We start from the raw sequence: 15775 nt of genomic DNA, 5'->3' as shown, positions 1-15775 counted from the left end.
CATCAATTATCAGAAACTGTAGGTTCAGTTCACCCAGCATAATTATTGTGCTGAATACACCTTGGTTACAATCAATTATGTCACTGCTGTTACTTTTACAGTATTGCTTTATTATTACAGTTTTCCAACTGGTCATGTCCTTTCCAGTCTAATTCCAAAGCATATATTTATTGCTTTTTTATAAAATAGACAATTACATTTTTATCAGCAAAATTCTGATATTGATTAAATTAATGGTAAATAGAATCTTGAGAGAGTTAATTAAATGGATTACAATCAAATCAATTGTTGTGTGGTCCTTTTTATAAGCACAGATTTTATTTCCATATGATTAAGTTTATAGAATGGAGCTGATGTCCTTTTTCAAAGAGACGAAGGGAAAAGTGTAGCCATCAGCACTTACAGATACTAATGTGATGGTTGCCGTAAAGTCACAAGCCGTTTGCCCAGAACAATAAAGTTTATGATATAGAAATGGACCTGATATCGTAACTTGTTATTTGTTGGATAGTAACAATTTATTTGTGAATAAAAATACTTTCAATTTGCTGGTTAAAAATATAGATTGCCAAGCAAAAGTATTGAACACAGAATCTTTCGAAGTTAATTTTTATTTTGTTGAAGGACACAAACAAGCTATCAGTATTAAAGCTGTATTTGAAGGTAGTACTTTAACTTCATTTTCTGGAGTTTCACCTAAACAGAAAAACATAAAGTAGATTCTTTTCTTATGTGTGTTGGAAAAAAAGGCCTCTAAAATAGAGCAATAGTCTTTTTTTTTTTTTTTTTTTTTAGCTTTGCCATTGTTTCTCACACTAATACCTAGGGTTGCTAGAATAAAACTTTATATAACGCATTACAATGCAATTTTCCTTAAATTTTACAAAATTGCAGGAAACTCCTTATATTTTATCTTTACTACAATCTCAACCACTTTCTAACAGTTTTTACTAACTGGAGTTTAAACATAACGATATAATAATAGCTCTTGCCTACACATCTCCATTAAGCCTTAAGTTTTCAGCGTCAACTGGATAAAATTTATAATTTTTAAGGTAAAATTCAAGGCATTACACGTCTGACATGGCCATAACTAATTGGCTTATTACCCATCCCCTATGAAATCTTTGCTTTCATCAGACTCAAATATTTACACTTGCACACACACACACACACCCCCTGCATTCTCCCAAAGTAAGGCTGTGATCATGCTGCTACCTCCATAAGGAACGCTATTTGGCAATCTCTGTCTTATAAAATCCTAATCATGCCTCAGAGTCTTATCAAGTCTCTTTTTCTGAGAGATCCTTCTGAGTCTTTGGCTGAGTACTAGTATGCATATGACAAAGAGGAAACTAAGGCCAGGAAAAGAACTAATATAAGAGAGTAGATTGATGTATTTCCTGAGCTAACACATGAAAAAGGGAATAATTTGTGCTCTTATAAACTAGAGAGTTAAGTCTTCATAGTATAAGGCATATTAGGTAAAGTCATCAGAAATTCATCACCTTAGTGGGGGAAATTAAGGCTACACTAAATGCTGCTCTGATCTTGCCATTACAAATATTAGAAGGAAGACTTGAAATGATCACACTTACCTGAAAATAACAAAACTGCATGCCAGAACTAAATCCCAAAAAAAGTTATTTAAAGGAATACAACAAAATCCAGAAACCAATTACAAAAAATCATAAGATCTTGCATCCAATAAAAATCCCCAGACATGCACAGAAGGTGGAATATTTGACACATAGCTAGTAGAAAAATAAATAGTTACAAAGATATCCAGAATTACGGAGGTCAAAACAACAACAACCAGCAATCAAAGACATAAAGGAACAGTTATACAATAAGATCTATGTTATAAGAAGTTAGAGAAATATGTGAGCATAATGAAAGTCACACGAAAGTTATAAAATGACACAAATCACACTGTAAAATAAAAACTATTATCAAAATGATAAATATACTGGATAGCATTAATGGTTGAATAGACATTGCAAAAAGGAAGAAAAATAATTTAAAGACATAGCTGTAGAAACAATTTAGAATAAGTCACAGAAATAAACAATAAATGACTGAGATTAGTGACCTGTATAACAGTATCAGATAGTCTACCACCTGTATTCTGATTGGCGTAGAAGGTGGTGAAAGCAAAAAAATTTGGATAAATAATTGCCCAAGTTATTTTGTATTGATGACAATTATGTATCCACTCATTCAAGAAACTCAGAAAACTACAAGCAGAATAAACATAGAGAAAACCATGGCAAGGCATATCAGATTCACACTACTGTATAGGGAATGTCCTTAACCTGATTTAAAAAATTAAAAAATCTGTAATTAGCATGGTCCCTATTGATGAATTATGTCCATTCTCAGTTGTATTAAATGTAAGTCTGATGGACTTTATCTATGAATAAGGATTAAAAGTAAATAAAAGCATACAAATTTAAAAGCAGGAAGCAACACTAAATAATCTTCTATGTAGAAAATTCTGCGTAATATTAATAAACTTACTGTAAAAATATGATATTTGTTAAATATCTCAGGGCATTAGATTATCAAAAACATATTAATTCTATTTTTATGTATAAGCCAGGAGCAAGGAGATGGAAACAGCAAAAAAGAAACATAAAATATTTAGTAATATATTTTTTGAAGGTTTACAACACTTATACACTCAAAATTGCAAAGAAAAATAGAGAAAATACAGATGACTAAAATAGAAATATATACTGGGCTTATGGATGGGAGACTTAGAATTGTTAATGTGTTATTTCTGCACTTGATGAACTAAATAAATCTCCATAACTTTGAGAGGAGGGATTGGGATTCAAAATTTATCGGTGGATTCAAAAATTCAAAGAATGTAATATTGCTGCTACTAATTTAATATTTTTTCAAAGAATAAAGTTGCAGGACTTGGAAGACCTAATTCTGAGCTACTGTAATCAAGAAATGATGGAGTTTGTATAAAATATAGATAGTTGTAATAGGAAACAGTATCCACAGACAGACCAATCAAATTATAATTGATTGATTTTCTACTAAATTGCAAAAGTCTTTCAATAACCTCTTCAGCAAATGATGTTGGAACAATTTTAAAATGATATGCAAACAATGAATTTTTGTCCCATACATTGCACCATAAACAAAAATTGATTTAAAATATGTTAAAGGCTCAATAAATGTAAGGCTAAAACTATGAAACTTTTATTATAACCCAGGAGATAATATGTTATATGAGCTTGGCATAAATTTCATAAGTAAGACATGAAAATATTAAGAATTAAACGGCAAAAGAAACCAAGAAACTGACTTATAAAAGTGTGTGACTGCTCAAAATCTAAAATGAACCTTGGGCTCCCAAAATTTTATGGGCAAGAAGAAAACTTAGAAATCGTTGCAGCCTTCAAGCATGTTTTCCAGTGTTCACTTCAATGCTCAAGGTGGCCAAGAGGGGTAAGAGAAAGGAGGAATCTCCCTGAGCATTAAGGCAAGGACAAACAACAAAAATATCAAAAAAGTGAACTGTTTCTAGGGAGCATAATTCAGGTCTAATAATGAAATATTACCTACATCTGTAGTGAACTTCCATCAAAATATCTACCAAATGGGATTTTACTGAATAGGAACTCCACATGTCTGTGGTTTTCCCCATTTCTAAATGTGAAATATTTGTTCTGCTTATAGTTCCTGTTTCATTATTATACAATGAATATGTGCAGTACAAGGAACATATGATTTTATTTTCTACCGACCAGTTTCACCCCCTAATGTAGAAACTCCTGCATATCACCAGAGAGCCTACATTTAAGCTTGATTTATTTCTTAGATGAGATTTTCAGATTGGCCCACTTAGGGAGGGTCTAAGAGTATTTCAGCCACAGAAAACTGAATAAGCCAATACTTGGTAAACAGAAGGGTAGACAGTGATACTCGTGAATGAGCTTCACACAATATTTTTGAAACTTCAACTTCTACCGTAACGAAGAGCAATATTCCATCTGTCTGAGCCATACAGTAAATGTGACACAAAGCAGAGTACTAGATTCACCTTTGATATATTAAACCACTGGCATGTTAAATGTTGTTTATTACTCTTCCTAAATTTGCCTATCCTTATTGATGGTCCAGTATGATTTTTACACGAATATCTTACCAAATTAGCTTATCCTGATTGATACTCCGGTATGATTTTTATACCAATATCTGAGTAAACCTTTTTAAAATAGCACATTGGAATTATAGACACAAAATGTATAAATATAATATCAGTAATGAAAGTATAATACTATGTTATCAAATAACATACTGTGACCCACAGGATTTATTAGGAGAATTCAAGGAAGGTTCAAACTCAGAAAAAAATCAACATAATTTATTACCTAAAATATTAAGCATATCACTAGATGTTGAAGGCATTGGATAAAAAATTATAAAACATTTCTAACAGGAATGATAGGAAACTACATAAATATCCAATAATATTTGACTCAAACCAAAGCAAACATTGTTCTGATTGACAAAACACTGAGTAGATTTCAATTAAAATTAGAAACAAGTCAGAAATGCTTTCTTTTATTCCTGTTCTTATGCTAAGGTATTTTTGTCAGGCTAAACATTAAAAAATTGATATCTTTTTTCTAATTGTTTCCTAGGTCCTGTGGAGAAAAAAGTCTGGTCTTTATTGCTAGTGCTTCAAACCCTTTATGTTCTAGAACCACAACAGATGCTATTATTAATAATTTTCCATGATTGTCCAGCTAAATTCTGTTTTTGAAAGCCTGGTCAGCCTCTTTACTCATCTTTTGGTGTTACTGCCATACATATTTTATTCTCTGAACCAGGTTTTCTTTACCCTTTTATGATTTATGATTACCAGCCTCCATTTATAAGCTAATGTCTCTTTTATGTTTTTATTTTTCCCAAGGCCTCTATTAAGTTCTACCCCTTTCATTAAGACTTCTTGTTTGTGTAGCTTCTGATTGGATCATTATTTGAATACTAATTAATGTAAAATTTGATAATTGTGCATTACTATTTTTACTTTTACTAATCTCTCTCCATTTCTTCTCTTCCTCCTCTTTTTCCTTTCCCTCTTTCTCTTAAGTTTGTGTTTTGGGTTTGTATTTTATCCTTCCATTCTCAAACAGTAACTGTTAATTCAGGAACACACATTGTCTCAGACTTCTCATTATACTCACATTTATTTATAAGTACATTAAATGCTATTCATATTGATTGATAGTTTTAAACTTGTGCAAATACTTTATTTGGTGACCTGATGAAATGCATCTGGAATTATCTATTCCTGTAATAGCAGTACACTGGCTATTTGACCACGATTAAAAATGCCAGAAGCAAATTGAAGGATTTTTTTGCAAGGGTTTCAGATTCATATAAATTTGCACTTAAGAATAATGTGTTCAAAATATATATATAACATCCTATGAAAACAATTCAATAGGATATTAAATCTGTACAATATTTTTAATTTTATTTTTATGGAAAGAAAAGAAAAATTGTTAATTTTCTACAGTGTCCAAGGCCTAGTATTAAGTGATTTTTCTCTACATTATCTCCACTAATCTTCAAAATGACTCTTCTAGGAGATATTAACACCTATATTTTGCAGATATGGCTCTCACATGTATATATTTCTGGTATATTTTATATGGTTATGTTTTTATTCACAACCCAGGGTGTTAGTGTACTGGCATTAACATTTCCACCAATTAGACTACTGATTTTTGTAGTCCACATATCTCAATATATAAATAGGTCATATAGAAATGTTGTCATAGCCCTGAATTTGCTTACTGTAGATTATTTTAACATATGTATGTGTTTAGTATATACACATACATATTTTATACACACATATACATATATATCAATTATACATTGATGTCTCAACTTTTGAGTTTAACCATGAGGTGACTCTGTTCATAGCAGATAGTTCTTAATGTAATAGGTCTGTTTCAGTTACTTCAGAAATATCTGAATGCTAAGCATATAGGATAAATGAAAATTAATTTGGCTATTCTTGTACTGTTCAGATCAGGGTTTGGCAGAATGCTATCCATGGACCACACCACATGAATTATTTTTCTATTGCCATAGAGGGAAAATGATTTTTACACCTTAAGGGTTGTTAAAAACAGAAAAGAATATGTGACAGGGGCATTTACCTACAAAGCTTAAAATATTTTAAGTGTCCTTTTTCAGAAAAAAAAAATTCTGATCTGTGGTTCAGGCATGCATAAAGTAAGATATCAAAAGAAGAAAATGGAATATAGATTTATGTTAAATATTCTAAATTTATTGTGAATTAACATCAATGGTTTAAATGGAAGCCCCTTGATTTTCGAGTGGTCATCATTAATGACATAACTCCATAGATTGTTCCACAGATTGTGTTTTATGCAATTGACACTATTATGTAATAGTGTAAATACTTAGTTGTGACTTAAATTTCTTATGTACCAATAAAATATTTACAGAAATGTGGTACACAGAATTGAAACCTATATTAAAATAACTAGAATATCAAATGGTTATCTACTCTCTCTATATAAAAGTGAGAAATAGTGAATGCACAGAGACCAAGACACCAATATTTATAAAGCTGTTTCAGCTAGGAGGAGAAAAGCGTATCTTTCATAACCCATATTTGTAGTATGTGTTTACATAAGAAAAACGTCTTCAATTAGATTAAATTCAGTAATTATGGAGTTGATCTAGTCGAGAAATTTTCATCATCAACTCTTACACAACTTGAAAGATACTCAGTAGAACAAAAATTGTCCTAAATGTTGAAAGAATAAACACTTCATGAAAAAAAAAAGTGACTAGGACATGGGAAGTTTACTTAAAAGAGTAAGAACTAAGGTTTTAGTGTAGCACTACTTCCATATAACCAAAATAAGAATATTTGAAACACTATATCTAAGTAACAACTTTGCTAGGCTTGGTTGCAGTGATAATGGCAAGATTAAAATGTCTGAAAATATATCACCTGATCAGCCATTTAAATTGATTATATCTGAACATTTTCTATAATAAAGATATTTTGCAATAAAAATAAGTGAGAATTGTAAGTGGGATAATTTTAGCTATTAAAAATAATGAAAACGTCCATGTCATAAACTGTTGCTGTGATCACAAACCATAACAAATTTTACAAATGAGGATTTTAATTATTTACATAGTATAGTGCAATTATCATGTTTCCTAAAATGATAATAATTGCCCCTCAAATGATTGTATTGTTGAATTTACAACTATATTTATAATTTAGAATTGCTACACTAAAATAGTCCACTACTTTTAATGTCATCAAACCATTAGAGGAATAAATGAGAATATTTTACACAAATATGAACTATTCTAAATAGATATTGAGTAGAAATTTACATAATAGTTATATTCAGTTTGTTATGTAAAACTTAAATTATCGACATTTGATGTTTTATTATTGAAAAATACCTTGAAAAATATGTGTTCACTGCAGTGTAAATATAAAAGAAGGACTAGTTTTAGAGTTAGTTAAAACTATTTCTTGATATAAACTTGTAAAATTAACAAAAATGAATCACTATGAATATCAGTCTGACATTGTTGTGAGTTCCTGGCGCTTGAAGGTTATATATCTTAAATATATTATGAGAGATTTTAGATTTATCTGATAAATGTGTGCATCACCAATATCGTTAAGATTTTTGCTAGTGGTTTTCACATCATAAGATAGAGAAAAAGAAAAAAAACTGCCTAAAAATGATACCAATGAGACATCTAAAATTTGTGTTATTTTTTGAAGTCTAGAAAAACAACCGGATATTTATCTCTAGGTTATTCTTAGGGAAACTGAAATTTTAACTTAAAAAATACATTCTGGTTAATTTATGTTGCTGTTGTGCTACCAGAAATGTCTTTATTACTAACTAGACTCAAAGTATATATAAATGGATGAAAATAAAACAGACATCAAAAGTTGGAAGCATGATTTGAAGTACAATAGTCTTCCTTTATTCACAGGATCTATGTTCAGGGCCCTGAAGTGGACACTTGAAATCACAGATAGTACTGAAAGCTATATGCACTATAGGGTAAGAGATTGACAACAGTAGCTAATAATTTTAAGTGAACAAGCATAACAATATACTGTAATAAAAGTTATGTAAATGTGGCCTCTATCAACATATCTTGTACTATACTTCTTCTTCTTGTGATCTGTCCATCTGATAACTGAGATGGCCAGTAAGTAACTATTGGATGGGGAGCATAGACAGCATGAATTCACTGGACAAACTAATGATTTTTATCCTGGGCAGGATGAACTGGGATGGCACTCTATTTTACCATGCTTCTCAAAATGGCACTCAATTTAAAACATGGTTGCTTATTTCTGGAATTTTCCATTTTACATTTTTGGACCACAGTTGACTATGGGTAACTGAAACCACTAAAGTGGAGAGAGGGAGGAGGTGGCAACTCTGCTGAATTCCTTAATATCTAATTGCATGTTATTTTAAATATTATCATGTAGTAAAATTGACTTTTCAAAAATTGGTATACCGTTTTATAAATTTTAAAGCATTTAGAGTTGAATCAACACCACCACAAACAGAAAGCTGTATAGTTCCATGGGCTGAAACAATATTTCTTACGGCTTTTCCTTTATAATTAACTTATTTGATAGATATTTTAAAAAGAGATTTATTGCAAAAGAGTTCACATACCATAAAATTTGACAATTTAATGTGTACAATTTGGTGGATTTTAGTGTATTCAGAGAATGTACCACTGTAAAGTCAGGGTTCTCCAGAGAGACAGAACAACTAGGAAAGGAAGGAAGGCAGGAAGGCAGGAAGAGAAAGAAGGGAAGAAGGAAGGCAGGAAGAGAAAGAAGGAAAGGAAGAAAGGAAGGAAGGAAGGGAGGGAGGGACAGAGGGAGGGCGAGCCAGGGAAGTCCATGGTGTAACTCTCCGTCTGTGATCTAAGGACTGAGAACCCAGTGGGTGAGAGGGGCAGAGGGGTTGTGGTGGTGCTAGTTCCAGTGTCCAAATGCCTGGAGTTCTGATGTCCAAAGGCAGAAGAAGAAGGGTCCCCCAGCTCTAGAATACAGAGTGAATTTACCTTTCCTGTGCCTTTTGGTTGTATGTGGGCTTTCATCCAATTGGATGGTGCCACTTACATTGAGAGCAGATCTTCTTTACTCAGTTCCCTGATTCAAATGCCAAACATTTTCAGAAACACCTTCTCATATATGCCTAGAAATAATGTTTTACCAGCCATTTGTATATCCCTTAATCCAGTGAAGTTGATACCTATAATTTACCATTGTAACCACCATCATCATGATTTATTTTTAGAACATTTTCGTCACCCTTCAAAAAACAATCTACCCATTAGTACTCACTTCCCACACTTACCTCCCATAACTCTAGGCAACCACTAATCAATCTAATTTCTGTTTCTAAAGATTTGCTTTTTCTAGACATTTTCTATAAATGAAATTTTTACTGTAAATTTAATTTCTTGCAACTGAATTCTTTCCCATAGCACAAAGTTTTCAACTAATTAGTTACTCATGCAGTAATGTCACAGAATCCTTAGGGTGTTGCTTCACCAGCCAGAAACCTCTGTGGCTGATGTGCTTTCTGCTTGTACATTGTGCATGCCCATCCGGCTCATTCTGCCCAGTCGGCCTGGCTGGCTGTGCTTGGCTCATGCTACCCGCCTAGATTCCACATCTGCCAGGGTGAGCCAGGTGCAGAGTGGTGAGGAGTGTGTGAGTGAGCACAGGATCAAGACAGCCAGGTGTGCCAGCTGTGGGAGGGTGGGCAGCTCCAGGCGTTGGCACAGGTGCTGGCTCCATGAGAGGCTATGGCTGTACAAGGCATACTGCAATGGCTTTCACTGTGGGCATCAGGGAACTCAGTTCCATCTAGAAGCTTGGAGGCACCAGGAACCACAGATCCCCAAAGAGGGTGTCACAGCTCTGGCCCAGGGAGACCCTATGTCTGGGCTCCCACAAGGGTTGCACCTCTTCTCTCCTTCTCATCACCTGCAACGTAGTGAGTGGAGGGCATATTTTAGCCCTGTTTGTGTTACAGCTCTTTCATTCCCACCATTTGGCGGGTCCCATGTTCTTGTTCCACATCCAGGAAGAATGAGGTATGTGGACAACTGGAGGGTGAGCAAGGTGGAGAGGAACTTCATTGACAGAACAGCTCTCAGATGACCCAAAATGGGTAGCTCCTTTCTGCAGGCCAGTCATCCCAATGAGTGGCCAGCTGTCAGTGGAGAGAAGACCAATGGTGGGGAGCTCCTTCCTGAAGCAGTTAGTCCCGATGTCTGTGAGAATCTGGCTGAGTCCAAGGTTTTTATGGGCTCAGCAGGGAGGAAGTATGTGCTGATTGATCTGTGGGTGGCCATGGGTGGGCCCAGAAAAAGCACCATAAGTTATCACTCTGGGCAGTAGGCTCCCCCCAGAACTGGCAGCCCAGCCCCCAGGCTTCAGGACCCCCGGCTTGAAGCCACCTTCAAGTTTCACCTGAACCCATCCCTTTCTGCTCAGGAACCTGTCTGGTCCCTGCCATAAACATGCCATCCATGGCCACCAGGATGTTTGTGCTGAGGGGTGCCAGCAGGCCTACACCAAGCTGCCCTTAGCCCTTAGCCAGTTAGCCCTCCTGGCCCCCCTCCCTGAGCTCATTGGTGCCAAAAGTTTCAGAGGGGGCCAAGGCAGCAGGGATGGGACTAACATGTTCGCACACCTGGCTGGGTCACAACAGCACCTGGCCTCAGCTTCAACTTTGCTCTGAAATTGGAGTGGGCACCAGGAGCAGTGAGAGTCCAGGGAATGGGAACAGACATTTCCAAGCCTGCAGGGCTTGGGGGCTTCCTGGGCCCCAAAGAGTGCAGGGATGGCCAGGTACGCTGCAGATAGATGACTGAAGCTACACCTAGGAGCACTGGGCTCCTGCCCCTCCAAGTTGGTAGGGGTCAGGGCTCCTGCCTGTTCCCAGCTCCTGCTGGCCCTGTGGAGCATGCAACCCAAGCCATGCCTTCCCCACTGAAATTGGTGTCTTCCCAGCAGCTGAACGAGTGGGGCTGCTGCTACCATCAGTAACCAAAGTGATTTAATGCTTAATGATCTATACCGTTGGTATTCTAGGAAGAATAGTTGGACAATGTATTAGTCCATTTTCATACTGCTATAAAGACATACCTGAAACTGGATAATTTATAAATCAAAGAGGTTTAATAGGTTTAATTGACTAACAGTTACCCATGGCTAGGGAGGCGTCAGGAAACTTGCAATCATGGTGGAAGAGGAAGAGGCACATCTTACAAGGTAGCAGGCAAGAGAGAGAGAGCAAACAAGAGAAGGGGAAGAGCTCCTTATAAAACCATCAGATCTTGTGAGACCTCATTATCATGAGAATAGCACGGAGGAAATTGCCCCTATAATACAATTACCTCCCACCAGGTCCCTCCTCAACACGTGAGGATTATGGGGATTATAATTCGAGATGAGATTTGGGTGGAGACACAGATCCAAACCATATCAGAGAAACTACTAAAGTCTTAATTAATTCACACTAAGAGAAAAATTATATATCTGGTAAACAGAATTGGGACTTGAATCAACACAACAGAAAATCTTATCTCCGAACAAATGTCCTTTTACCTAAATGATCCACTCGTGAAATTTCTGCTTCCCATTCTTGTGACTGCCTTGGAGAGCTAGAGGTTTTATTTCCCAAGAAGAATTTTTTCCACAAAGAGAAAAAACAATAGTTCCCATGTCATTGCCGTGGTGTTATGCTGAAGATTTCATATTTCATTGCTTTTCCCCTCTGTGTTCAAATACTCTTCTTACTGCTGGACCAGTTTACCTGAAGGTGGCACTCCTAGGCAACGTAGACTTACCACCAGCACTTGGCTATAAACTCACAAAAGCAGTAGCTATGCACAGGCAACATCCTCCTAGAAACTTCTAAACCAATCTCCACCTCACTCACTACCACATGTCTTTTGTAGTTGTACTATAATAGTAGCTCATAGTTAGCTTCTAGACATTCTTGTAAACTCAGATTTTTCCACCTACTCCAATAGTACAGGAAATCTTGCAAGTCACATTTCTTTGATTTTTAAGTCTCTTGTACTTTGCTCTCATTATTTTGTTTGAACTCCTTTGCCTTTTTAAAGATACATTTAGATATCTTACTGTATTTTAGTTTTATTTTTGAAAATCACAGTTTATTAAATCTAAAGTTTTAACTTTCTTTTCATTAAATAACTTCAATAATACAATGATTTACAATTTACCAATGACTTTGGACAAAACTTAAAGGACTCATAAAATCCATGCAACACATTATAGGAATTTAAATTGATTAATAAAATAGTTCTTGAGTCACATAATTTCTGAAATTAAGTTGATAATAGGCAGCAAAAAGAAAAAAGTGTGTATTTTCACTCTGAAGTACTTCTACTTTACTTTTTTTGTCTGTTTGCACAAAATTTGCAATTCCATGTAGCTATATTAAAAGTATCTTAGAATTGTGAGTGCTTAAAAAACATTTCTAAATTTGAAAGCTACAGCGTCTATATTTATTGGTTTTGTAGCTTGCTTACATGCACTTAAACAATAAGTATGCACTGTAATAAAACTATAGTATATTTCTATTCTTAGTTTTTTAATTTAGTAAGACTAAGAAAACTGTTCATCATGTCAGTGTTCTACCGAATTTATGTTTGCATTATCACTGCAAAATAGTGTTAATGTTAAATTTTTAACCCTTATTTACTATAACATTTATGGTATTCATAAATGTTTAAATATGAAAAAATAAACTTGCAAAGCTTTATTTTGAATTATGAATAAAATTTTAAAATAAATTTTATTGTCATTGTCTTTAACAGATTTTTTTAGAATCATCTGTTAAGTTATATAACAGACATAATTTAACCGTTCGTGGTCTTTTTCAGCTAATGAAGCCAACACGGTAACAGCTCTTTCATTTTTAAGAGTGCAAACAAAAAATTTTTGGACTTAAAAATGAATAAAATTAATTGAGAAACACAGTAAATTGTTCTAACGAAAAGTCAGGCTTTACAAAGTGGTATGTAAATATGCTTTTTATAACTTTCAAAATGCCTCATAAAAATGAGAGTACATTAGCTGTTCCCAGCAATGCTGTAGGTTTTATCATCAGTGAGTAGCCTCCATTCTGACCTTGATAGAAAGTATTAATTATGCCAAGTCTAAAAAAAATTGTGAAACAAGAAACTGGTTATTCCAGGTGGATTTTCATATTTGACTGCATATTGAAGTGAATTTAGTTCACTCTGCATACTCTCCCACATTATTGGACTGGTGACTCTCAAACTATCCACAGAAGAAAAATATCTTTGTAAAATAAAATCTAAATCAATTAGATAATGAAATAAAATAAAAGAGCAAGCATACAAAATAAAAGTTGATTTTGTTATTAGAGACAATTAATAAAAAATTGCTTGGTCGGAATGGTAAAGAAGTTTAAAAAAGTTTTCTCTCATCATATAGAGGACTGGTTAAAAGTTTGAGGTACTACACCAGTTCACTAACCAGTATTGTATTAGACAACTTCTAGTGCTAACCATGGCAGTATTTGAAAATACACAATGTGCCTTCCAAATATATTCTTGCTTATTTTGTTTTATATTTTATATTTTTAAAGTTTTAAAAATATTTTTTATTACTACTAGTCGTTTAGAATTAGGATCTCACTCTGTTGCCCAGGCTGAAGTGCAGTGGTGCAACTGTAGCTCACTGCAACTTCAATCTTCTGGACTCAAGTGACCCTCTAGCTTCAGTCTCCTGAGTAACTGGAGTTACAGACATCCAACACCATGCCTGAGTATATTTTTAAATTTTTTTGTAGAGATGGGGTCTTGGTATGTTTATCTGGCTGTTTTCTGACTCCTGGCCTTAAGACATCCTCCTGCCTCAGCCTCTCAAAGCATTGGTATTATGGCCATAAGCCAGCACACCTGGCCTGTTGCATATTTTTGAACCATGCATTTGTACTTAAAGACACACTAACAATAAATAATACAGCTCGAAAATTCATACAAAGTAAATAGATTTTGTAGCCACTAACCATAAAAAATGTTATTGTTTGTCAGTTAAAAATTCCCAGCACCCTAGAATTCCTGTCTGTGGCCCTTTCTCAGCCAAATACATTTCTCCATATAGGCTACTACTCTACTGATCTCTAATATGATTGGTTTACTTTCTTAAAAATGTCATATAGATGAATCACACATTCTGTAATATTTGGCATTATTTTTCCTTCATGCAGTATTATCACTGTCAGATATGACCATGCTATTATTTCCATTACTATATATTCACCATTGTATAAATAGAGCTCAAAGTAATTGGTCACTTTTCTTTTGAGAAACATTTGTGTTATGTATAGATTTCTGGTAGAAATACAACCATAATCAGGTAGTCTAGATTACAGATAATTTTGTTTTCTCTGCTATTAGCTTAACAATTACTACAAATTTATCAGCTTAGACAATACAAGTTTATTGTTATTCAGATATGTAAGACATGAATCTGACAAGGTCTCAACCAAACTAAGACCAAGGTGTCAACATGGCTGTGTTCATTTCTGGAGACTGTAGGAGTAAATATAACCCCTCCTCATTTGGGTTTTTGGCAGAATTCAAGTCTATGTGGTTGCAGAACTGTGGTCTCTGTTTTCCTGATGTCTATAAACTGAGGGCCATATGCAGATTTTGGAAACTGCCTCATCCCATGGTTCCTGGACCTTTTTCTCCATCTTCGAAGCCAGCAATGGTGGGTCTAGTCCTTACATAGCATCTTTCTGATTCTTTTTCTCTCTCTTCCCTCTCTGACCAATTATCTCCAATAACTGATGTAAATAGATTGAACCCACTCAGAAAATACAGGTTAGTCTCCCCATCTCAAGGTGTATAAATTTAATCACATCTGCAAAATCATTTTTACCAGATAACATAGAACTTCAGGGGCTTAAACTGTGAACATCTTTGGAAGGCCATTACGCCTACCATGATAATGCAGAAGTTCAACTATTGTTGGACTTTCAAATGGTTTGCTAATTTGTTTGTACCAATTTATACTTTTACTAGCAGTGTCATATGGTTTGGCTCTGTGTCCCCACCCAAATCTCATCTCAAATTGTAATCTCCACATATCAATGGAGGGACTTGGTGGGAGGTGATTGGATCATGGGGGCAGTTTTCCTCATGCTGTTCTTCTGATAGTGAGGGAGTTCTTATGAGACCTGATGGTTTAAAAGTGACAGTTTCCACTGCACTCTCTCTCTGTCCTGCTGCCATGTAACATATGCCTTGCTTCACCTTTACCGACTGTCATGATTCTAAGTTTCCTGAGGCCTTCCAAGCTATGTAGAACTGTTAGTCAATTAAACCTTTTCTTTTTATAAATTACCCAGTCTCAGGTAGTATCTTTATAGCAGTGTGAAAAGGGACTAATAAAAAACATTGGTACCAGGAGTAGGGTACTGCTATAAAGATAACCTGAAAATGTGGAAGTGACTTTGGACATGGGTAATAGGCAGAGGCTGGAACAGTTTGGAGAACTCAGAAGAAGACAAGAAGTTATGGGAAAGGTTGGAACTTCCTAGAGACTTGTTGAATGGTTTTGATCAAAATGCTGAAAGTGATATGGAAAATAAAATGAAGTCCAGGCTGAGGTGGT

At 34.8% G+C, this 15775-nt stretch overlaps 1 long non-coding RNA gene across 1 annotated transcript in view; it reads left to right on the top strand.

Annotated features, from left to right (window-relative positions):
- LOC107973431 (uncharacterized) overlaps positions 1-15775 on the top strand; it is a 336092-nt gene that overhangs the window by 193860 nt on the left and 126457 nt on the right. The window lies entirely within an intron of this gene.

Source organism: Pan troglodytes, chromosome 12, assembly GCF_028858775.2.
Source record: "Pan troglodytes isolate AG18354 chromosome 12, NHGRI_mPanTro3-v2.0_pri, whole genome shotgun sequence".
NCBI lineage: Eukaryota > Metazoa > Chordata > Mammalia > Primates > Hominidae > Pan > Pan troglodytes.
The sequence above is the reverse complement of the archived record's forward strand: the minus strand, read 5'-3'. Positions and strand labels throughout refer to the sequence as shown.